Raw genomic sequence first — 25,687 nt, forward strand, 5'->3', positions numbered from 1 at the left:
TGAATATAGGTACTGTTATTGCAGAACTCCATGAGGGAGGGATAGAAAGAGATAGGGAAGTGTTAAAAGTATTCGTAATGAGAGGGCCCCACATTTCGGGCATGGATTTCACTAGGACTTTTTGATGCTTAGATTCACTTCTCTAAAAGACAAGCATTGGCAAAGCCAATAGGTCTGGCTTTAACAAGCCTGCAATAATTGTTTTGCTGTGGTGGACAGAAGCAAAATATGAGTGAATGTTAGGAAGCAGATCCTCAATCTGCTCCCTTATCGCTGCCTTGCTCTCTCTCTCTCTCTCTGACTCTGCTGCTTGCTGTCCCCTTGCCGCCCTCTACTGCCCAGCCTGGTAGCATTGCTTATTCCTGTGCCGCTGTTTGTATTGTTAGTCCTTCTATTGCTTGATTGTATTTATTTGCACTGTGTTCCACTACTGTAACTCCATAGTTTAATTGTAGTCCACTGTTGTCAGTTTATTTGTCTGCCTATAATTTACCATTATTTTTTCACTCACTGTTGTCAATGAAATTTTATTTGCTATATGGTGTTGTTTTTTCTGTAAGGAGCCTGCTTGCCTTGCTCTTTTCCTCGTCCGTTTGGCGCTCCTGCTTCCTGCCACCCAGCGCTCCTATCCTTCCCAGGACCTACGTAAAGGAAGCCACAGCGCCACCCCACTAAACAGATCTCCGATCCGCTCCCCTCTCGCTACCTCGTTCTGCAGGTCTCCCTGACTCTGCCGCTGGCAGTCCCTGTGCACCCTCTGCTGCCCCGCCAGGCAGCATTGCTTATTCCTGTACCGCTGTTTGTATTGTTAGTCCTTCTACTGCTAAATTCTATTTATTTGCACTGTGTTCTACTGCTGTTACTGTATTGTATAATTTTAGTCCACTATTGTCAGTTTATTGTTTCTGCCTGTAATTTAGCCTTATTTGTTCACTCACTGTTGTCAATTTCATTTTATTTGCTATAGCGTGCCATTTTTTTCTGTTAAGAGTGGTCTCGCCTCACCACTCACTCCTTTTCCCTCTCATTTGCCGCTTCCGTCACCCAGTGCTCCTCCCCCTCCCAGGCCCTACTTAATGGAGGCCGCAGTGCAGCCATGCAGCACACGCACACTGCATGCATGCCAACGGCAAGCCCTTCTGTGTCCGTCTGCACCTGGACTATGCCCAGTGCCAGCAGCCCTGGCCCTCCCACCACTCACAGATATTTAGCCGCTGAGCTCAGAGCCCTGGACTCAAACGGCGCAACAGCAACTGCTGCCTCGCTTCTCCTCGATCAAAGGTAGGACCATTCACCTGCCACCACTGTCGCTTCTCCTGCAACTCAGGACCTCCCACCCACATGGAATCTTCCACCACACCCACCTCACCAGTCACGACCACCCCTGAAATATTCCACTGCCTCCTGTTCAACATCCAATCTCTCTGCAAGCACATGGCCAAAATCTGGGACACCATCACCACCCTCACTCTGATATTATCTTCATCACAGAAACGTGGCTCAACCCCTCCTCCACCCGGACATTGCCATTGTGTAACGCCCTGAACGTCCCAGGATCGTTTAACAGACACGATAATGAGGACGCAACCACTTGTGAAGGGTTAGTTATTTTAATGAAGGCAAAACAATACAACGAATAAACAAAAGTTATAGTCACTGGAATACTCCAGGCTAAGTACGTTACCAGCCCACAGCACGGATGGTCCTAACCGTCCTCTGCATATACGCCGATCCCGGCGTATGCCAACAGAGGGCAGAAATGAAATGGCCGGCAATGCCAATCGGTAGGCTGTGAGGGGCACGACGAGTGTTGGGGAGAATCGAGGAGTCAGGGAAACACCCAGCCGGGGTCTCTACCTGAAGGGAGCAGCCGCTCAACCTCTTCCTCAGACTGCACCGGGACGCGGAGTCACCTCCTGGTGATGCGTCACCGATACCCCAATCAAAAGCAAGAAGACTGAACCGAGAGCAGCCGCTCGATCGATCCTGTGGACTTCCGAGTCTGTAACGCGGCAAACACCTCCTGGTGTGCGTTACAGCTGGCAGTCCCTGTATCTCTGGTCGGGCTGGGAGTTACGACTCCAACCAGCAAAAGCGCCACTGCGCTTTGACTCAGCCGAGTCAAAAAGTGAAGCTCAATGGTTGACCGGTAGAGCTTCCGGGTCCTTCACAGGTGACGATGGGGCAAGACACGGCCCAGGGAGTAACGACTCGACCTACCTCCGTTCTTGACTTACTGTAGCACCACTCCGGAACACTGCTCTTCACGAAGCAGGTACGTCGGTGTAAACACAATATCCGACAGCCTTGTACCTCCCGGTTCCTCCCTTTATAGGGCGTGTTTTCCTTGAGTTATGTAACAGCTCTCCTGTTTACATAAGGGCGTGTTTTCCCTTGAGTTATGTAACAGCTCTCCTGTTTACATAAGGGCGTGTTTTCCTTGAGTTATGTAACAGCTCTCCTGTTTACATAACCTCTCAACCGCTAAGCATCCTGGGAGATGTAGTCCGTTTACGCTGGTTACCGTTTTCCTCCCCTCGCATGACAGGAATTCTTGACAGTACATCCTCCCTCTCAGCGGCTCCCCACGGGTCCAGCGCTGGCAGGAAAACGCCGATGGAACAAGGAGACCAAGCGCGGAGCATGAACCCCTTCAGCCGGTTCCCATGATTGCTCCTCCGGGCCATAGCCTTTCCACGCAACCAGGTACCACAGCTTCCCCCTGCGCCATTTGGACGCCCGTATGCCCGACACTTCATACTCCACCTCCGACTCCACGCATACCGGCCTAGGTGTCCCAGACGGCTTGGAGGGTGCTGGTTTGAGCAATGATACATGAAAGACAGGGTGTATCCGCAATGACTGGGGCAAGCACACCTTCACGTTCACGGGACCCAAACACTTGGTAATGCGATAGGGGCCCATGTACTTGGGATGGAACACACTGTTCTTTCGAAACCTCATGTTTCTTGTGGATATCCAGACGTAGTCTCCAGTGCGGTACAGTGGCCCGGGCCTTCTCTTCCTGTCGGCCGCAGCCTTGTATCGTCTCTTGGCCTCTATTAGGACAGCCCTTGAGCGCATCAACGTGTCTTTTATGTGTGCCACCCTGTCCGCTGTGGCGGGAATCCTGTCCTCTCTGAACGGATGTAGAAATGGCAAGAACCTGGGATGTTGGCCATAGTTGCTATAGAACGGAGATGACTGTGTGGAGCTGTGAGTGGCGTTGTTATAGGCTATCTCTGCAACCCATAGCAAGTCGACCCATTCTTCCCTGCCCTGGTCCACAAAACATCGCAGATACTGTTTGAGCGTTTGGTTCAGGCGCTCGGTTTGGCCGTCCGTTTGAGGGTGGTAGCTGGTGGACAGGGCGGTCTTAACATGCAGCGCAGTGCACCAAGCCTTCCAGAATTGCGCAGTAAACTGCGACCCCCGGTCCGACACGATCACCCCAGGTAATCCATGCAGTCGTACCACATTCTTTAGGAGTAGTGACGCCAATTCCCCGGCCGTAGGGACTCTCTTGCAGGGGATGAAGTGCCCCATTTTCGTCAAGTAATCCACCACCACCAGTATTGCCGTCATCCCCTGGTCTACCGGTAGGCCCACCACGAAGTCCAGTGATATGCTATCCCATGGTCTATCCGGGGTCGGAAGTGGATGTAAGAGCCCTTGGGTTCGGCCATGGTCGGCCTTCATGGTAGCACACGTAGGACACTCCTGTCCCCACCTCCTGACATCCACTCTCATGGTTGGCCACCAGAAATGCCGTCCCATGCTAGCCACCGTTTTTTCAAAGCCCAAATGACCTGCGCATGGAGAGTCATGGCACCAGATGAATGCTTGTTTCCTTAGCCTAGGCGTGGGTATCAACAGGCACCTGCCCTTCAGGGGTATCCCGTCCTTCAGCTGCCATTCTCTGTGACTGAGGAGCCACCTCCGCCATGCGAATGACCTGATCCCTCTCTTTATTCCCCTCAGGAAAGTATCCGGTTGGATAACCCCCAATACCATCCTCGGGGAAATGATGGAACGCTCGGTCGCAGGCAATGGTTCCTTAACTGCAGATTGACGGGACAGGGCGTCCGCCTTCCGGTTTTCCGTCCCCGGCCGATATGTGATGCGGAAGTTGAACCCCGCAAAGAAGATCATCCACCGCAGCTGCCTGGGAGAAAGGTGTCTTGTGGCCGTCATGAACTGTAGATTCCGATGGTCCGTGTACACCGATACCACATGTCTTGCCCCCATCAACCAATGCCTCCATTCGGTGAAGGCGTCCTTGATTGCGAGAAGCTCCTTCTCCGCAATATGGTAGTTGCGTCCGGCGTCGTTGAGTTTGCGGGACATGTACGCAACGGGATGAAGCACCCCTGTGTCGTGGTTGCGTTGGGACAAGATAGCCCCCAGCGCCACATCCGAAGCGTCCGCTTCCACCACGTAGGGGAGATCCGGATCGGGGTGAGCCAACACCGGCGCCTTACCAAAGGCGCTTTTCAGGGCCTCAAAGGCTGTGTTCGCTTCAGGGGACCAGACAAACTCCTTGGACTTCCTCAGTAGCTGTGTGATTGGGGCCACCAATCCTGAAAATCCATCTATAAACCGCCTGTAAAAGTTGGCGAAGCCAATGAAACTTTGGACGTCCTTCACGCTTTGGGGCACCGGCCATTCTTTCACCGCCTTGATCTTTCGTTCTGCCATCTCCTGTCCCTCTGGACTCAGCATCACTCCGAGGAATTCCACGGACGTGACGTGGAAGTCACACTTGCTGAGTTTACAAAACAGCTTGTTTTCCCTCAGCTTTTGGAGCACAGCATTGACGTGGTGTACGTGCTCCTCCACACTGGACGAGTAGATGAGGATGTCGTCGATATATACGACCACGTAGATATCCAACTCCTCTCTGAATACCTCATTCAAAAAGTACTGAAAGGCTGCCGGGGCGTTGCACAGACCGAACGGCATGACGAGGTACTCAAAAAGGCCGAACCTGGTCTTAAAGGCGGTCTTCCACTCGTCTCCGTCCCTCATGCGCACCAGATGGTATGCCCCTTTCAAATCCAACTTGGTGTAGATACGAGCTTTCTTGACCTGTTCCAGCAGTACACTGATGAGAGGCAAGGGGTACCGATTCTTTATGGTTATCGCATTCAATGCCCTAAAGTCCACACAGGCTCTCAGCTCCCCATTAGCTTTCGGGATGAAGAAGAGTGGCGAGGCGGCCGGAGACTTGGACGGGCGGATGAATCCTAGCTTGAGGAGTTTATCCAGGTACCCCCGGAGATGCACGTTTTCAGGCTCCGTCAGGGCATACAGCCTGCCGCTGGGAACGCTGGCCCCTGGCACCAGGTCGATCTGGCAGTCAAACTGTCTATGTGGTGGTAGCACGTCCGCCTTTACCTCATCAAATACATCCTCAAAACTGTGATAAGCCTGGGGGAGAGCCACATCTTTTTCTGCCGCTGTAGCCACCGTCTGACTCCCGCTCTCATCTGCGTCAAGGGATTCCGTTCTTTTTCCACAATGCAGGATGCAATACGGTGACGTCCTTTCGACGCGATGTGTTGGCCAATCCACAGAGGGGTTGTGTTTCTGTAGCCACGGCAATCCCAATATGACGCCATATTGGGGCGCTCGGATGATGTTAAAATCGATTTGTTCCAAATGGTTCCTCCCATATCTCATCGGAAGGACCCCCGTGTGCTGCCCGATGGGCCCCGTCACCAATCGCCTTCCGTCTACAGCATAGACGTCTTCGGGTACAGCTTTGGGAAGAAGCACTAGCCCTAGCCTGCATGCCTCGTTGTGGTCCATAAACATGCCAGTGGCCCCTGAATCCACCATGGCCACAACGGGTATCCACTGGTCATGCACTCCCACGTGCACCGTGAGAAACAGGTGTCGGTGTCCCTTAGTGACCGAGTTGGAGAGTGAAGGGATGGATGAGTGACTCCGAGATGCCCCTTCTTTGGTCTGGGAGTCCTCTAGTTTTCCGCCGGTATGTCCACCACGGCTGTTACCGACCGGTTGGCCCGATAACGTGACGTCTTCGGTTTGGCAGGGCATTCACGTACGTAGTGGCCTTTTTTGCCACAATATAGGCACAATCCTTGTTTACGGCGTGACTCTTTCTCCGTGGCTGTGAGGCTCGCTCGTATTGCGCCGATGTCCATGGGTTCTCCCTTGGATGCGGTGGAAGTTTCAGGACTTCCCACCGTCACATAGGATGGAAGGGATTTTCCTTTTCTCCCATGATCCCCTTTTCTTTCACTCAGCCTATGTTCCAGCCATAATACCAGGTTGATAAGGCCCTCACATGTCTTGGGTTGAGGGTCAATATGAGCCACGGCGTCTTTGAGCTCATCGCACAGCCCGTGATGGAAGAGCGCCGTCTGTTTAGCAACAGGCCACTTGGTTTCCGCAACTAGCCGTCGGAACGCGTTGAGATACTGCACCAGGTCGTTGGATCCCTGTCTCAACTCAAGCATTTCACGGTCCGCCGTGTACGAGTCAGCCCTTCTGTCGAATACCTTCAGGAATTCCTCGCGAAAAGCACCCCAATCACATAAGATGGGGTCGTCCCTGCTCACCAGAGGTACGGCCCATTGTGCCGCGTTTCCAGCCAAATAGGAAATAAGGAAAGCCACACGAGCCTGACTCGTGGGGAACGCCTTTGGTTTGCACGATAAATGTAGCGCCACTTGTGTGAGGAATACCTGCACTGTGTTAGGATCCCCACTGTACCTCTCTGGTGTTGCCAAGGGGATGGCTACCGGCATTTCCACTACTACCGCAGGGGTCTGGTTCGTGAGGGAGGTGCTGGGCGTGAGCGGGTCCAATTGGATAGCATCCAGTCTGGCTTTTACATCGGCTGTTTCTTGCCTAGAGGCAGCCACTTCAACTTGCACGGTCGCTAAAGCAGCCAGCACATCATCAAGTGTTGCCATGTCTGTTATCGACCGGGAGACAGTTAGTGTTATTACGGTCGGATATTTTGTAACGCCCTGAACGTCCCAGGATCGTTTAACAGACACGATAATGAGGACGCAACCACTTGTGAAGGGTTAGTTATTTTAATGAAGGCAAAACAATACAACGAATAAACAAAAGTTATAGTCACTGGAATACTCCAGGCTAAGTACGTTACCAGCCCACAGCACGGATGGTCCTAACCGTCCTCTGCATATACGCCGATCCCGGCGTATGCCAACAGAGGGCAGAAATGAAATGGCCGGCAATGCCAATCGGTAGGCTGTGAGGGGCACGACGAGTGTTGGGGAGAATCGAGGAGTCAGGGAAACACCCAGCCGGGGTCTCTACCTGAAGGGAGCAGCCGCTCAACCTCTTCCTCAGACTGCACCGGGACGCGGAGTCACCTCCTGGTGATGCGTCACCGATACCCCAATCAAAAGCAAGAAGACTGAACCGAGAGCAGCCGCTCGATCGATCCTGTGGACTTCCGAGTCTGTAACGCGGCAAACACCTCCTGGTGTGCGTTACAGCTGGCAGTCCCTGTATCTCTGGTCGGGCTGGGAGTTACGACTCCAGCCAGCAAAAGCGCCACTGCGCTTTGACTCAGCCGAGTCAAAAAGCGAAGCTCAATGGTTGACCGGTAGAGCTTCCGGGTCCTTCACAGGTGACGATGGGGCAAGACACGGCCCAGGGAGTAACGACTCGACCTACCTCCGTTCTTGCCTTACTGGAGCACCACTCCGGAACACTGCTCTTCACGAAGCAGGTACGTCGGTGTAAACACAATATCCGACAGTCTTGTACCTCCCGGTTCCTCCCTTTATAGGGCGTGTTTTCCTTGAGTTATGTAACAGCTCTCCTGTTTACATAAGGGCGTGTTTTCCCTTGAGTTATGTAACAGCTCTCCTGTTTACATAAGGGCGTGTTTTCCCTTGAGTTATGTAACAGCTCTCCTGTTTACATAAGGGCGTGTTTTCCTTGAGTTATGTAACAGCTCTCCTGTTTACATAACCTCTCAACCGCTAAGCATCCTGGGAGATGTAGTCCGTTTACGCTGGTTACCGTTTTCCTCCCCTCGCATGACAGGAATTCTTGACACATTGTGACACCCAACGGCTACAAGATGATACAGCGGGGCCACACCAACAAACGCAGAGGTGGCATTGCCATCATCCACAAAGAAACTATCCACTGCACCACCACCAAAGACACCACCACTGAGATCATGGAACACCTCAACATTGAACTTCAAACCGACAGCAGACTGACCATCAGAGACACCCTTGCCTACAGACCCCCAGGACCACGCCTTGGCTTCTGCTATGCCATCCCGACTTCACACACCATTCACTCCAAGCACTAAATCTTCCTTGGTGACTTCAACTTCTACCTCGACGACCCCAACTACACGAATGCTGCCAAACTCCGGGAAAGCAAAAGCAACATCGACCTTACCCAACTGGTCACCAACCCTACACAAAGTGCAGGACACACGCTTGACCCGATCTTCACTGCCAGTGATAGAGTCAAGTATATCCATGCCACCAAACTCACCTGGACTGACCAGGCCATCATCCAATTCACGATCGCGGGATCCCCAGGCACCACCTCTAAGCTTCCCAGCTTCTCTGACCACAGCTGGAACAAAGTAACAGAAAAACAATAGACAGACATCCTCAATACAACCCATCCTGCCTCCATAACCAACCTAGACCAGGCCGTCAAGATTTCTTCCCCTGGATCACCAACTGCACCGACAGAGCCACCGCTATCAAGCCCAGGAGAGCCACTAAACAAGCCAGCTGGTATACACCAGAACTTGGTGCCTCAAAACGCAACTGCAAGTAGCTAGAAAGGAGATGGCGCACCAGCAAGGATCCCACAGACTGAGCCACCTTTAAGACAGCCCTCAACAAATATCACAAATGCCTGAAAGACATGAAAAGGTGCACCCTGACAGACCACATCGAAGCTAGCGCCAACCACAGCAAGAAACTCCTCAACATCCTCAGAGAGTGCTTCTGCCCGTCAGCCACCAAGAACAGGATCTCCCTTTCCCAGTAACTCTGCGACACCCTGGTGGACTACTTCCACAATAAGATATCCACCATCTACAGAAACTTCGAACCCTAACCCACTGACCTGTACAGCCTCCTCACTCCAACTGATGACACCTATAACCTCCTGCTCACTGCATGGGAACATGTCACCACACAGAGCACCACAGCGATCATGAACTCCATCCACTCAGTAGCATCAATGGACCCCTGCCCCCACCACTTCTCCAACCTTGGGAGCAAGAAAATCAGCAACAAACTAACCTCCATTCTCAACGCATCTATCACCATGGCCACCTTCCCTGATGAATAGAAACATGCAGAGGTCAAACCTCTCCTAAACAAAACAGCTGACCCCAGGGAACTCAAAAATTACTGCCCCCATCTCTCTGCTCCCCTTCCTTGCCAAAGTACTCGAGAAGGCCTTCAACTGCCACCTCACCAAACACTTGGAGAGCAACAATCTGCTGGACACCTCCCAAGCCGGTGTCCGTGCCAACCACAGCACAGAGACCGCCCTGATTGCTGCCACTGATGCCATCAGAACCCTACTTGACTAGGGAGAAACAGTGGTCCTGATCCTCCTCGACCTATCAGCAGCATTCGATACAGTATCCCACCAAACCCTGATCAAGAGACTGGACCACATCCAGGTTCACGCCCTCCTTTCTCACAACCAGAACCCTGAGAATCTGCCTACTGCCTTTCATCTTGGAACACAAGAGCATCATCTGCGGCATCCCTCAAGGCTCGTCCCTCAGCCCCACCCTGTTCAACACTTACATGACACCCTTGGTCAAAATCGCCAGAACCCATGGCCTCAAAATCATACCATACGCAGAAGACACCCAGCTCATCCTCTCACTTTCAGAAGACCCCTCCACCACCAGGACCAACTTCCACAACTGTATGACAAGTGTCACTGACTGGATGAAGGCCAACTGCTTAAAACTCAACACTGAAAAGACAGAAGTGCTGGTTTTTGAGAACAACACCTCCCCCGTGGAACGACTCCTGATGGTCCACCGAAGTCGAACCCACACCCACACTAATAGACAATGTCCACAACCTTGGTGTCATCCTGGACAGCAAACTCACCATGAAAAGCCAGATCAATGCAGTTTCTTCCACCTGCTTCCACACCTTTAGCATGCTCAAAGAAATCTTCAGATGGCTCCCCGTCAACACCATCACTCAAGCCCAACTCACCAGCTGGCTGTACTGTGACAACATACTCTACGTGAAAATCCCCACCCAACTCCTGAAGAGACTCCAGACAATACAGAACTCAGCTGCCAGACTTATCCTCGACCTCCCTAAAAAGACCCACCTCAAGAACCTCCACAGGATCCCCATTGAGAAAAGATACCAATTCAAGATGCTGATGCACCCCTACAAAGCCCTTCACGACCAAGGACCAGCATACATCAACCACGCCTGAACTTCCATCAACCCTCCAGATGCCTACACCTGCCTCCCTTGCCCTAGCTCACACTCCCCGCATCTGCAGAAGCAACAGCGGAGGGTGCTTCTTGTCCTACCTCGCCTCCAAGTCCTGGAACGGCCTTCCCCTTTACCTCCGAACCTCACCCTCTCTTTCAGAATTCAGAAAGGGACTCAAGACCTGGCTTTTCGACCGATCCCGCCTTTAGCAGCAAGAGCCAAGTGCATGGATGCCCTCGCGGGCGATTAGCCGTGCTCTACAAAGCGCAGTTGATTGATTGACACTTGAACATACTAATAGATGAAGGGGGATGACCAAAAACCTCTCTATGTATAAATGTTTATGTATTTTTAATTTTGTTAAAAATATGATGCAGCTGAGACAGCTAAACCTGTCTCTATCAAAGACTTAAAAGATCGCTAACAATGTCTGAGTTTCATGAACGGAAGCCAGCATCATCAATATAAATGTTAATGTTAGTGACATTTATAAGAGTGCTCGTTTGTGCAAAGGCGCCTTGGCCCTAGCTTTGACACTATCAAGAAGAAATGAGAAGGGGTAATGAAAGGGGTAATGAAGGGGTAATGAAACTCATTCTGCATTGAACAACCAGGTTTTTAAAGCCTCCATAATCCTCAATAGATTTGGCATGGCTCTAATTTGCAAGGGAAGAGTGTTCCAAGCCTTTGCTGCTTCAATAACAAAACTTCTTCCACCCCAGGAAGATCTTTTAAACCTGGGGACTACTGCACATGTGGCTGTTGTGGACCATAGTGTTTTACCTGAAACGTACCAGCTACACTATTTTTAAAAAAACACTGACCCTTGATTGTGTAATGGTTTATAGATAGCACATACAGCCTTGATAGTAATTCTCTGTCTTATTCGCAGCTTGGGTAACTTCCTGATCGATTTTGACACTGACTGATATTTTGGGATTTTTTAAAATAATTGTGCTGTGGCTTCTTGAAGAGTTTGCAGCCTGCTCGATAAGTACTGATGCAAATTTAGATACAGTCCATAGTCCATCTTGGTAAGTACTAGCGAACTGATTACCGTGTTTTGAAGATCTAAAAGGATAAAATGTTGAATATTTTTTAAGGTCCTTGGAGTATGAAATGAAGAGGATGTCACTGCATTGTCTTGATCAATAAAAGTGGGTTTGTTATCGATTACTATCCCTAAATTCCAGGCCTTAGTGACCAGTGACTGCAGAACACCTAAATCCTGCGGCCACCAATAGGGGTCCCAAAAGTATGCTAAGAACCAAATAGCAAAACCTCAATTTTTCCGTAGTTTAATTTCAAATAGTTCCTACTCGTCCTACTCATCCAGGTGCTCACAGTCACCATGCAATCATGAAATATGGATCCTGTATCATTTCCATTACTGGCCAAGGAGACGACGATTTAAGTGTTGTCAGCATAGGATGTAAGAGAAAAGCCATGTGATCTAATTACCTCTGCTAATGAGGGTGACAAACATTTAACATAGTTGGGCTAAGCAAAGACCCCTGGGGGATCCACCAGCGAAGTGAGAAAGGCTGGGACACAAACTCACCTAACGCCACTGACTGTTCTCTGTCCAGAAGATACTATTTTAGCAGGTCCTGGGCTGATCCGCTGATGCCAATCGCTGCCAGACGATCTATCAGCAGCTCATGACTTATGGTATTAAAGGCTGCTGATAGAGCTGCTGAGAGCTACTCTGCTTCCCTGATCAAGGCACCATCTAATCTCCTCTGTGACTTTAATCAGCACTGATTCTGTACTATGGCTACTGCAGAATCCAAATTGAGTAGGATCTAGTAGGTTATTATTCAAAATGTGGTTAGACAGTTGTTTGTTTATGATTTTTTCCTACCATTTTGGCTGGTAGAGATAGACGCGATATGGGACGGTAACTGTTTGGGTCCAAAGGGTTAAGTGGTGGCTTTTTAATTAATGAAAGCAGCGATGCTCTTTTCCAGTGGAGGGAAAGATCCCTGTCTTAAACATCAATTGAAAAATGTAAATTAATTTGGTAGCAATAATTTCTGGTGCAAGTTTAGTCACCTTGGGGGGATAAGGACCGTAAGGAGAGCCAGATTTAGCAGCATTGATCAGGATCACTACTTCCTCCAAGATGGGAGGGTGAATTCTTTCAGAAGTAACTCATAATGCGTGAGATTTGGGAAGTAGAGCGGATCATTTAAAGAAGGGGTTGGGTTGGTAGAGGAAGAGGAGACAGACTCAGAAAATCTGTTGTACACCTCTTCTACTTTGTGCTGCGAGAAGTCAGCTAAAGTGTTACAAAACACTTGTCTTGTGTTGGACAGTTTATTAGATGTATCTGTTGTTCATTGTTTTACAGTCAGGAATAATTATTTAGCAGAACGTTTTACAGCTTCTATCATACGTGGAAAATTGGAAGTTTTTCCTTCTTAATCATGATCTTGTAGTCCAGCAAAAATATTTGTTTACTTTTTTCTAATTCATTATAATCTTACCGCCATCTTTTTTCTTGTCTCCTACATCTCTGTTTTTGAGCTTTTATGTCCTTTGAAAACCTGGGGGCTGAAGGATTATTCCTCATGTATTTAGACACTCTGACTGGAGCCAATCAATAAACAGCTCCTTCTACCCAACCTGTATAGTTGGATACTGCTTTTGCTATATCCTGTGATTTTTCCAGTATTGACTCTTATAGGATTGAAAAAACAAGCATTGGCATAGCCAATAGGTCTCGCCTTTGGGACCTTTTAAGTGTTTAGCCATGCAACAGTTAATGTGGTTGCACCAAGGATATTGTGCTGCATAGCTAAATACTTATAAGGTCCTAAAAGCGAGACCTATTGGCTATGCCAATGCTTGTTTAAAAGTTGAAATGGGTTAAGGCAAAGTTAGCAAGACCGTGTTAGTCGCGGATGCTGTATGACATTTGTTAGCTGACATTGCATGCTGAAGCAATGTTATTGGAGATTTGATAGTTTATAGTAGTAATTTGTTATGTATTCTTCGACAGTTCAGTTTCTAATCTCATTCAATTTTATCAATTGCTCAAAAACATTCAAAGAAGTTGCTATTTAAGCCGCACACATTCAGGACAGAAGATGGCAGGCATACAAGCTTTCAGTTATATTGGAAAGCAAGTATAGAGACAATTTCAGTTGCACAGTCCTGCCTTTATCAGGAGGAAATCTGGACTGTTCTTTTTAACCAAGGACGTTTAGAAGTTCACAGAATAGACAATCATGTAGGCTGTTTGAGACATAATGCTTGTCTCCATTTAATTTCAAATAATTGGCTTACACAAACCATCCTTACGCTCTAGGAAGTGAAACAATATATCCAAACTAAAATGGTATCCAAAACAGTAACCAACACAATGCTAAAATGTGCACATTAACGTTTACTTATTCAATTTAAAATTAGGACGGAGTGAAATTTCAAATATGCTGATGTAATCTTGCTCACTTTTGCTTTACGCTTGTTACCGAAATTTTGCTATTGCACCACGTCGCGCAATTGCACATCAGTTGTGGCAAAAATGTGCTAGCACATGGAACAGTCAGAAGGAGGGTACCTATAGTTTGCAGTGCTTGGCACGAAATGAGACTTCGTATCTAGAAGAACTGTAGACCAAGATGAATTTCAAAATAAAATACAGCATCAAATACTGGTTTCACATTTCAGGCAATTGCATGTATTTCCAACATTTTGCATTAATTATGCAAAAGCAAAGTATGCAAATTATGCACACCCCTACTTAACATCCAGCACTTTAGCCATTCTTTAGACTAGGAAAATACCCACCACTCCTCTCAACAGCCCACCTACGATGCACTCACTAACTGTACCTTCAGGTAAAGTCTTCATCTCAAGAACTAGTTCGAGAACTTGCAGCGGACTGCACACTATAAGTATGACAACACTGAAGCAAGCAACCCACACTTCAGAAGGCCAACTGTTTGGAAAACAAAACGTCCCTCAAGTTGCAGTGTAAATATCACACAGTTCATTTGTTCCAACTAATATTTCTCACTGCAAGCTAAAGTAGCCCAGAAGTACACAATTTGATAGTGTAAACATGGTTGTGAAATAAAAATTCATCAACTTCTGCATATCATTCAATACACAGCCATATAACAAGGGTTCAGATTACAAGCAGCCCGTTTCTACATATTGCAAACACAAGTTGCACAATAAGCTTCACACACTCCCATCCCCACAGCTGTAATTTCCGGCAGGTCAAACCTACCAAAATTTGTCAAGGGAAAAATTCACAGTAAATGACAGGACATGCAGATTTTGGTGTGGTAAGCACCCAAGACTTCTGCATCTATGTCCCATTTTGGGGGGTAATAACTTATTTGGTGCTACTTCTCACATGATAAATTTCAGAAACCTATTGTGTTCTAATTTCAGTGGCAATATATATATTGCATCCATTTCAGGGTAGACCGTTATTGATAGGTACGTATGCATAAATATAGATAAATAAAAGTGAATACACGACAGCTGATACTTCAAAAAGCACTAAAGAAAAGGTTAATCTAATACACCAGAGTGAGAACTGTTTCTTGCTTCAACGAGAATACCCACCTTTCTCAATAGAAAAATACTGTTCTAGGACCAATTGTGCTTTCCCCGCTGAACCGTGAAAAATGGGGAACAGCCATTACAACGCGGTTTTTACCACGCAGTGCAGTTACATCGCATGCGTTACAACGCATGCGATGTTACAACACTATGCCATTACAACGCAAGTCTGTACATCGACTTGCGCTAGATGGCGTGCTAACATTACAAATAGTGTAGTTTACTATCCCAACACCTTCCCTACTGTTAAGTGGACTGGAGTTGGAATAGTAAATTACACTTTTTTAATGGTAGCACGCCATCTAGCGCAAGTCGATGTAAAGACTTGCGTTGGAATGGCATAGCGTTGTAACATCGCATGCGTTGTAACGCATGCGATGTAACTGCACGCGTGGTAAAAACCCGCGTTGTAATGTCATACATCCACAAGGCCAGCCAAAAACAAATCATTGGACTATAACGGGCTCTCAAAAAACAAAAACAAAAAAAAACCACCTCAAGCAATCATCGCCCAGATGATACATACCCTTCGAGCCAGCAGCAAACCAGTGCAATAGGAGGAGTCCGCCCTTCACACCATACTTGGGAAGTTCATGCGAATAGGCTGCAGCAACAATCATATCTCCTTCAATCCTGGCATATGCAACCTAGATGAATGGAGTAAGATAAAAAAACAGACATCAAATTAATGGACGACCAAGAAATCAATGTATTTAGGCGGGCGCTCAATTTAAGTTATATTTTTAGGTTTAAATCTTTTATTAAGGTTTTCCACAGAGAAAAATATAGCAACAGGCAATTATACTATCCCCGACCCCATCAGGGATAAGATCAACTTAGCTCGCTTCCACCGCTACCAGTCGGGTGGGAAATCGAAGGGATGCTTGCGAGGCCCGACAGCCGCCATACCTTAAGTTATATTTTTAAAGAAAAGATGAGTGAACAGGCTGGTCAACTTGGTAGAGTAGGATTTACCCATGATTTTAACACCATGAATCCTTACATTAAAATAACATGGGGAGCTGTGACTACAATGTTCTCTAGCAGAGATAGCAACTCTGCAAAGCGTGGAAAATTATAGCCACTGTTTAACATAAAATTGATAGTTTCTATGTATCCCCTCTGACCCTCTGCTGGCAGCAGGATTTAATTTGTATACAAAAATTCACATATTTAAAAGTTAACACAGCTAATGGCAAAAACGAGGAAACCAGGTCAAATAGATAGGAATCCACAGTTAATTGGTTGCAAATCAAACCTTCAGAAAAAATAGGTAAATGCAAGCTTACACGAGGGTAGGCCTAAAACCGGAATGGGAGTTAGAGGGGGAGAACTACTGACCCTTTCCATAGGGACCATTAAGCCCCAAGTTTGCACCACATTAATAACGATACCCCGGCTTGTTATTTATATGGTGAGATAAATGGCGTCTATTATGAGTTTTGTCAGAGTAGCATGCAGATTTTGGTGCAGCATGCACCAATATAAGCATGGTACATTAAAGGTTATACACTTTTTCCGTTACATTTTGGCAGGTTTGAACTGCCAAAAGTTAACAGCTTCGGTATTAAACACACCTGGCAATTACCAGATGTGATAACTAACACCAAACTAGTAATTCCGATCCCTGCACTAACTGGTTTACATTACGGTCGGAAAACACGAAACCACTCTTAGGGGCATATCAACAACAACCGGCGATAATTATCGCTGAGCGCACTTAGCGCTCGGATAATTATCGCCGGCTAGCGCCGATTTTTATCGCTGAGATAGAGTGCTATTAGCAACGCTTATCTCATCGGCGATAAAAATCCTAGCGCTAACTGGCTAACGTGAGATTATCGCTGGAAACCCAGCGATAATCTCAGGTTAGCTAGTTGATAGGGACTCACAAACTTAGCCATGATATCCACCTTCCATAGGATATCATGGCTAAGTCAGTCCTGAAGCAGGCGTAAGGAAAGTAGCGATAACAGGGGTTATCGCTACTTTTCCTGACGCTATGCTTCATAGCGTTAGGCTTGCTGATAGGAAAAATGTTGCTTAGCGACATTTCTCCTGTCATGCCAGGTCAGGAACGCCCACTTTGCATCTCATTAGAGATGCAAAGCTGGACGTTAGGAATCCTGACGCTAAAGCAAGGTTTCACGCGTTAGCGTGACCTTGCTGATTAGGCGATAAAATTATCGCCGCTTTTCGGCCGAAAACGGCCGCAAAAGCGGCGATAATTTTTTATCGCCTGCTTGTTGATATGCCCCTAAATCAGGGCCATAAAACTTCTATTTTCTTTCAAATGTGCATAGTATTGAATTATTTAGGGAAAAGATATTGGGGCATATTATCAAGGAGGGCGTTAAAATTATTGCCGCTTGAGCGGCAGAAAACTGCAGCTAAAGCGGCGATAATGGGCTTGATAAGATGCCCTTGAGAATTCCCATAGAAGCCCAGGTTCTGGTGTCAACATGGGCTTCTATGGGAATTCTCTGCGGCATATTATCAAGCACATTATCGCCGCTTCAGCGGCAGTTTTCTGCCGCTAAAGCGGCGATAATTTTAACGCCCTCCTTGATAATATGCCCCATAGTTCATTTAAGTACATGCAGATTTTTCCTCAACATGACGAAGCAAGTTCATTAAACAAAGCTGACTTTATAAGATAATTCCTCATGACCAACATACCTGGCAGATGATATCTTTGTTGGTAATTATGCGCACAATCATCCGGTACTTCGGAGTGTTGTACTTGTTTTTGTCCTGGATCACCAACCGTTTACGGGCATAATAATCAGTTTTCCCCTCTGTAAAGACCAATCAAAAGTGGTAGAAAAGATTTGCTAAATGCACATATAAATGAATAAAAATGCAGACCTACAAAACTTACCTCTCCTCCGACGGAACTTGACCTGGTACCTCTTGAAGTAGGCCTTGTTCTTGACAACTTTCACAAACCCCTGTGAAGTAGACAACACTATAAGTTTTAAGTGAGAACTACAAAGAGTAGTTCCAAACACTATTCTGCGATACAGACTGACAATATTCAATTTAGAAGTTTTCTGACACATCAAGTCCCTAAAAAACACAGCATAACAAACACTATGCACACCAAGAATAAACTTGACATATTGTTGGTTTCTCGCGTTAAGCAAAAATTGAGAATGCACAGGAGGGCCCACCGCACTGGTACAGTGTTCATAAAGCCTATGCCTGGAGGAGTATCCATTTATAGAATACTACAAACATCAACTGCCCACTCTTTTGCTAATGTCAATCCTACAACTGGTTCACTGCACACACATACCTCACGCGACTGACAACATAAACTCATTTAACAAAGATTAGCTAATAGTCTTGTGATGCCCGTAGAGAGCACAGAACAATACAACGCACCATTGAAACAAGATAAATCTACTGACTTTTCTGTTAAAAAATGCAAGCACTCTTCTCAACCTCTGTAATATGCATGATGATGAGTGTAACTTGCTAGTAACATATATCAATACTATATGCTTGTCTGTCACAAACCTTTATCAATTAAAAAAAATGTAAAAAAAAAAAATGCAAGCACTCGATGCCACCAGAAAAGAGCAATCGCGAAATCGAATTTAAATGACCTAGGGCCATATGTATGAAGGCGATTTTGCGATCGCAAATGCCGAAATTGGCAGAATTTCGGCGTTTGCGATCGCAAAACAGCAGTGTCATATGTATGACACAAACCACCCCATGCAAAATAAGGAATCACACATTTTGCAATTCCCTATTTTGCGATTGCATTTAAGGAATCGCAAATTGCGATTCCTTAAATGCAATGTAAAAAGCACACAAAAAGTGCAATTTGGACTTAAGGAATTGCAAATTACCACCAACTTCAAGTTGGTGGTAATTTACGATTTCTTTGAAAAATGCACTTGTATGCATTTTTCAAAGTGCCATGTGACTCACATACATGCCCTTAGGGCATGTATGTGCGCCACATCTGCACCCATGCTCATTTCAGAGGTGCAACAGGGTGTCCTTTTGACACCCTGGCACCCTTGAAATTGCATTCCCAATTTGCGATTCTCTAATTGGGAATCCCAAATTGAGAATGTCTTCCCATTCATCCCTATGGGCCTCTAGGCCCATAGGAATGAATGGGGAGGTATATGTAGGATTCGCTAAATTTATTGCAAATCCTACATACATAGGGTTTTGCGATTCTCAAATAGCGATTCGCAAAAAATCACTATTTGAGAATCGCAAATGGGCATTTTCATAAATATGACCCCTAATGTGATATGGTTAACCCGGCCCAAGCAGTAAACAAAGCACGGTCAACTGGAGAGGTTTATTTACCATTTGTACTCCTGGAACTGTAAGGATATACAATCATCGCTGTGAAAGGACTACACTTTTAGTAGCTTGTTGTGCGTCCAGCGACGTGGTGGTGGTGTGCACTTTTGCGAGTATCTGCTGCACGTGTGTATGTTTTGCATTGATGCAAATCCCCTGTTCCATCTAGTACAGGATTTATATACTCGTTCTGTATTAACCACTTTAGCACATCGAGCGTTCTGCATGTGCGTATGAGTTTACTGCAATGGTTTAACATTGCCTCTGCCACTTGTGGGAAGATATGGATTGCAGCAGCTGAACGCAGCGTTTTGTAACCCACTGCAGTGAGTGGTCGTTTAATGGGTGGCAAACGGCTTTAAGTGTACCTGCGACAATTCTCTTGTAATCCAGTGTAAAGTTGTGTAAGCAATTAGTATTCCTATTTTTTAAATTTCACTTAGTGTTTGGCCTATTCACATCAAGTGTCATAAATGTGATAATGGAGAGTTCCACTTGCGCTGTCAAGGACTGCTCGACCATGCGTGCGCAACGACCACAAACACGCCAATACACACTTGACAAAGCAAACCTATTGCAAGACTAACTGTTCTACCCAAGTATGTGCCCCAATGCCTCGAGACCATGAGGGGTGATTAGTTTGCACTTAGCAAATACCAAATTTACTTTTACAGTGGAAGAATCCTGTACTGGTTACCTCGTACTGCCTAGAAAAGCAAGCACAACTTCAACGACTTGGGGACGATGACAACCTTCAGTTATTTGGGAGGTACCGCACATGAGTAGAATAGAATGTCTAGGAGCTGCACCCAAACAATACAAGTCTTACCCTTTCTATACACCGTAGGTTCTAACCACACCCCGCTACAAGACCACAGCATGTCACATTACAGGTCTCCAGAAGTGGTGTCACAGAAAAAGTAGTGTCAAAGAATGGAGCTACAGTATAATAAATGGAGACATTTCAGACCAGCTGATGCCAGTACAGACTGCAGCTCCACAGACGTGCCACTGCATCCTGATGCCAGACAGCAGATTCAGAGGCCCCGCAGCAGCGTTCAGGAAGTAGTGTCCCGTCCAGCAGTTAGGTATAGTGTCAGGCGTAGTGTTCACTTCATACTGACTACCGGCCTGCAGCACCACCTAGTACAAACCCAGTTCCCAACACGGCGGTGCAGCCGGCCGGCTGCCCTTTCAGCCCAGGAACTGCATCGTTCATGGAATCACAGCACCCTCAAACTTATTGGTTCATGTACACAGCACGCGCACAATGCTCTGGACTCGGCAGCCATTAATGCCACGCTGGAAACGGTGCCGATTCTCTGCTCTCCTAATCCAACAGCATCCGCGCAGTAGAGGCAGGCTACAGCCCCATCGAAGTGGCCCTACACCCTCCCGGTTCCACTGGCGGAAGGATGGTGGCGCTTTACTAACCATTTTGCACTTTTCTGTCCCGTGTTGCCGAGGACAGGGGAGTCACGGCACCGACGGTGGGCCCCCGCAGCACTAGGAAAAGGCCGCGCCTTGCACGCATATGTGGTAAGTAGGTTATAGCTTAGTTAACAAGAGTCATTGCTCATGAAAGAGGGTGCATGGTCCGGACCGGCAGCCCAGTGAAAACAAGCACGTTCCTCACGCTAAAAGGAGGCAGCAGGGGGAGGGGCGAGAGGAGGGGGCGAGTGAAAGCATTTCACTTGCGAGAGCGAGCAGCGCCAGGAGCTATAGTTGCTACCATATGGCGCTGCGCACTCCAGCAAGTGAAACGCCACACGTGCACGCGTTGCCATTGAAGGCAATGGAACGCATGCACGTTTTTGGCTGAAAAGCCAAAGCGATTGCAAAAGGTCTTTTTGCCTATGCAGTGCATGCGCACTGCGTAGGCGAGACCTAAAAAGGACTCTAGTTGGATTTTTTAAGCCTGGGTGGTTCTCCTTTGACGAGATACTTTTGCTCCAAGATCTTGTGATTTACGGTCTAGGCCAAATTAAATGGCACTATGGTCTGTCCAAGTAAGAGGAACATTATCATTCACCATGTAACAGGATGAAAAGCAATGAATTTTTTGATAAAAGGAATAAAGGGATTAACTTTTGGATTAATTTGGTGTAATTTTTGCACACTTTGGATTTTGCAGTGCGTCTGAGTGTTGGAGTCAATGCACGCTTCAACCTTTTTCAGTATTCTCAAACACGTGGTTCTAGGGCATACCACGGTCGGGCTGCATGCTAGTACTTCAAAATAAGGATAAACTATGAAAAAATATATTAAAAACGGAGTGCACTTGTGAACCTTTTTTCACAAGTAAGAGGAAGAACATGAATACTGCCTAAGGAAATGTTATTACTGAAGATGCAATCTAATGTGTGTCCTGCTTGGTGAGTGGGAACCTTGACCATCTGTGTAAGGCCCAGACATGACATAGCCTGTAAAAGTACCATTGTGTCATTATCTTCGGGTGCCTCTAGATGAAAGTTAAAATCTCCAAGGACTGTACAGTCATTTGCTAAAATATTGGCTTCAAAGAGACTGCCTATTTCATAAGCAACGGCCTGTCTAGAGCCTGGTGGGCGATATACTAACATACCTTTAAATGTTTGCATTTTCGAGACTTCGAGACAGGAAGCAACTGCCTCACAATTTGATGAAGGTAAGGAATTCCAATTTGATGAAAATTCAGCTTTGTATATTATAGCTATACCACCCCCTCGTCTGTTAGGCCTGTCATGTCTAACTATCACATATCCCTCTGGGATGGCTGCTATCAAATCAGGATCATATGAGGCGTCCGCCCTTGTTTCTGTCACAAATACAAAGAAGGGTTTATGCACATCCCTAAAAACAGAGAATTCAATACATTGTTTTATGAGAGACCTGACATTTAAAAGGGCTCAGGTAATATCTCTTTTTGCTGTTTTTGTTCCACTCAGATCCTGGTCCGAAACACCAGTTAGTGTATTTTCCTCAGCAGCCCCATGACTCCTGTAACCCAGCTGAGCTCCGCACCCTTGACACATCAGTACGGAATTAATCATTAAAGACTGACATGCAAAGTCAGTGCAGCCTTTGATCCTACCTGCAATATCAAGGGTGAGAAATCTTCTCTGAAGTAGCAAAGTTTTAGCCTGACATGGGTCCTGGAACCGGGAAGGAGGTTTGCATTTGGCACGATCTGGGTGCGGATGGGAGCAGACAGACTTGCCTTTGGCACACCAGCGGCGCATCCGCCGTGCAGACGCCTTCTCCTGCCCTGCTTGAAGCCTGCCATGCATGGGTGCATGGCACCGGGTGTGATTTTGGCACTCTACAGCACATTGTTGCCAGCAAAAAGGTGGGAAAAATGAAAGAACCAACCTGGGTCCAGCAACCCCTGAGCCCTGACCCAGGCTCCCCTGAGGTCGGAACTCTACTGGAAAAATAAAAAAAAACGTACTTAAAAGTGTGAAATCAAACACATAAAAGAATTTTAAAATGGGATAACAACCCAATCTAGTATGGCGCCCGTAGTCCTGAGGGAGCCAGGCACCTCCCCAAAGTATGGCAGCGAAGCTGCCTACAAGAAATAGAATGGGGCTTCTTTCATGCAGAAAATGCTTCCCCTTTGAACTAAGCTCTGCCTCAAATGTTCACAAAGCTCTCTTCTGTGGTGACTTCTCATATTCAACTGCAAGGAGTGCTTAATTGCCCAAATTTGGACAGCTGACCTAGTCCATGGCCCGCTCCATGGGCGACAACTCTCAGTCATATTCTGGTATATAAATGTAGTGTCCTTCAGTACTTGAATAAACAGGAACCACACCGCACGTAGAAACAAGTAGGTTTATTGGCACCTCATCCACCAACAGTTATCTTCCAACTCCCTCTTTCAGAATCCCCACGTCAGCGCCCTTCTAATTCTCAGATAGAACGAGCACATCATTCTGACCTCCTAGCATTACAGGCCAGAATGATATCCTGCATATTACCACAAATCTTCCCCCTCAACAACAGAAATATCAAAATTGCAAGCAATTACATAGCAAAAAGAAATAACATACAAACTCAAAACAGAACATTACTGCATGAACTGCCATGCAACAAATGACCAGGATGAACAGTAGAACATTACTGCATGAACTGCCATGTAACATATGATTAGGATGAACACAACACCCTACCATAACTGACCTACGACCTAACATAATCCTTCATGTACACAGGAAGTCTGCGTACTCTTTGACTTCTTTCTCTAACACCACCCGAGACACCAGGCAGGTCAGAAACGGAAGACGAGCAATCAGAGGACCCAGAACCAGAGTCTAATCTGTTGCTACCCGCTTGACCGAACGAAGCAATGGGATTCACAACTACAATACGACTCTTGTTCCAAATCCTCCCATCACTCGTCTTTACAGCATTATTGAATACCTTAATCACAAGGTCTTACATTGGTATATTTCGACCAAGGTTGGCACCCCACAGGAGCTTTTATCTTAACCAAATCTCCAACCTTCACCACTTGAAATTGAGCACATTTCTTTCCATCAACATAAGATTTCCTCAAAGACTGTTTCTCTATCTCTCTGTCCCTACAATTTCCTACATGATTATCAACAAAGCCCTTGTTCAATTGCATCCAACCGGGACATAATAAAGTATTGGGAATCCTCCCTTTAAAAAGTTCAAAGGGGGATCTCCCAGTGGTTGAATGGGGAGACACCCGGTAAGCCAAGATTCTGTCTTGGAGTGATTCCTTCCAATTCAAACCACTAGCTCTCGCTAGCTGAATACTTTCCTTAAGAGTCTTGTTGAACCTTTCAATTGCCCCATTTGTTTCAGGATGATAAATCGCACACTTTTTATGATGTATACCACATTTGTCAAGAAAATTCTTAAACTAATTCGAAGTGAACTGTGGTCCATTGTCTGAAAGAATACTGTTAGGAAAACTCTCTCTCTTGAAGATGTCTTGTAAGAATCTAATAACACATGCAGTGGACACATCTCTAACAGCACCTACTTCTATCCACCTGGAGTACAGATCCAAAACCACTATCAAATATGGAGTATCACACACACCATGTAATGGACCAACAATATCAATTGAAACCTCGTCCCAAGGATGATCAGGTAACTTCCTGCACACCATTGGGGTTTGTTTAGTCTTCAAAATCTTGTCACTAGCACAGCATTCAGCACACTCTCGAACTAACCTCTCTATCTCCATATCCATGCCAGGCCACCAAAACTGCAACCTTAACAATTCCTTGGTCCTGACAATTCCAAGATGACCAACATGGGCAAAATTGAGTAACCTCTTTCTTATACCCAACGACGGAACCAACTTTGTGCCCCTAGTAAGCATGCCATCTACCACTGAAAGTTCATCAGAAACCAAGCTCCATGGTTTCTCCAAAGGTTTACCTTCTCCCAACATCTCAATTCCTCTTCTAATATCCTCATCCTTGTTGATCTCCATATTCCAATCATCCTGAGTGACGGTACCATCAGTGATCTCACATACGTTAACAACCTCGCTGTCAGACGCAACTTCATCCTCATTGCTCTCACTGAGATCAACCAACCTAGAAAGACAGTCTGCCGATCTATTGACAACACCTGGAATGTAGTCAACTTCAAAATTAAATTCTTGGAGAGAAATAATCAATTTCTTTATCCTAGATGAAATGGAGTCAAGACCTTTCTTAGAAAAAACCTCCTTTAACGGCTTATGATCAGACAAGACCTTGACCTTCATTCCCCACACCAAGTTCTTAAACTTCCTTAAGGCCCAAAATATGGCTAGAGACTCCTTCTCTATAACCGAGTAATTCCTTTCAGACCCTCTAAGGCACCTTGAGGCACAGGTAATCAAACAATCCACCCCATTTTTTTTCTGAAGCAGCACAGCACCCAACCCTTTTTCACTAGCGTCCGTCATGATAAAAGTAGGATCACCAGGCACAAATGCATGAAGAGCCGGCGCTTTACTTAGTTCCTCCTTGATGGAGATGAACTCCTTCTCACACTCACCTGACCACAGGAACATCGCATTTCTTACAGTAAGCTTTCTCAAACTGTGAGTTTTACTCGCATAGTCTGGAATTAACTTACTGTAAAACTCTACCATGCCAAGAAAAGATAGAAGTTCTTCTTTGTTAACCGGTACAGAAATGTTCATGATGGAATCCACCAATTCCCTCTTAGGGAAAATCCCATGCCCAGTTATGCAATGTCCTAGATAATTTACTTCTTCCAACCCCAATTTACAGTTGTCTTTCCTAAGAGTAAGCCCAGCTTCTCTTAGGCGTTGTAGTACAGCTAGAACA

At 46.4% G+C, this 25,687-nt stretch overlaps 1 long non-coding RNA gene across 1 annotated transcript; it reads right to left on the minus strand.

The window, feature by feature from the left end:
* Positions 1-17,757: 17,757 nt before the first annotated feature.
* LOC146821196 (uncharacterized) lies at positions 17,758-20,888 on the minus strand. The gene is made up of 3 exons (XR_014962678.1): positions 20,817-20,888; positions 17,932-18,001; positions 17,758-17,848 (listed from the first exon to the last, which is right to left on the minus strand). It is a non-coding gene; the product is annotated as an uncharacterized LOC146821196 (long non-coding RNA).
* Positions 20,889-25,687: the final 4,799 nt, after the last annotated feature.

Source organism: Triturus cristatus, chromosome 6 (assembly GCF_964204655.1).
Source record: "Triturus cristatus chromosome 6, aTriCri1.1, whole genome shotgun sequence".
NCBI classification, from domain to species: domain Eukaryota; kingdom Metazoa; phylum Chordata; class Amphibia; order Caudata; family Salamandridae; genus Triturus; species Triturus cristatus.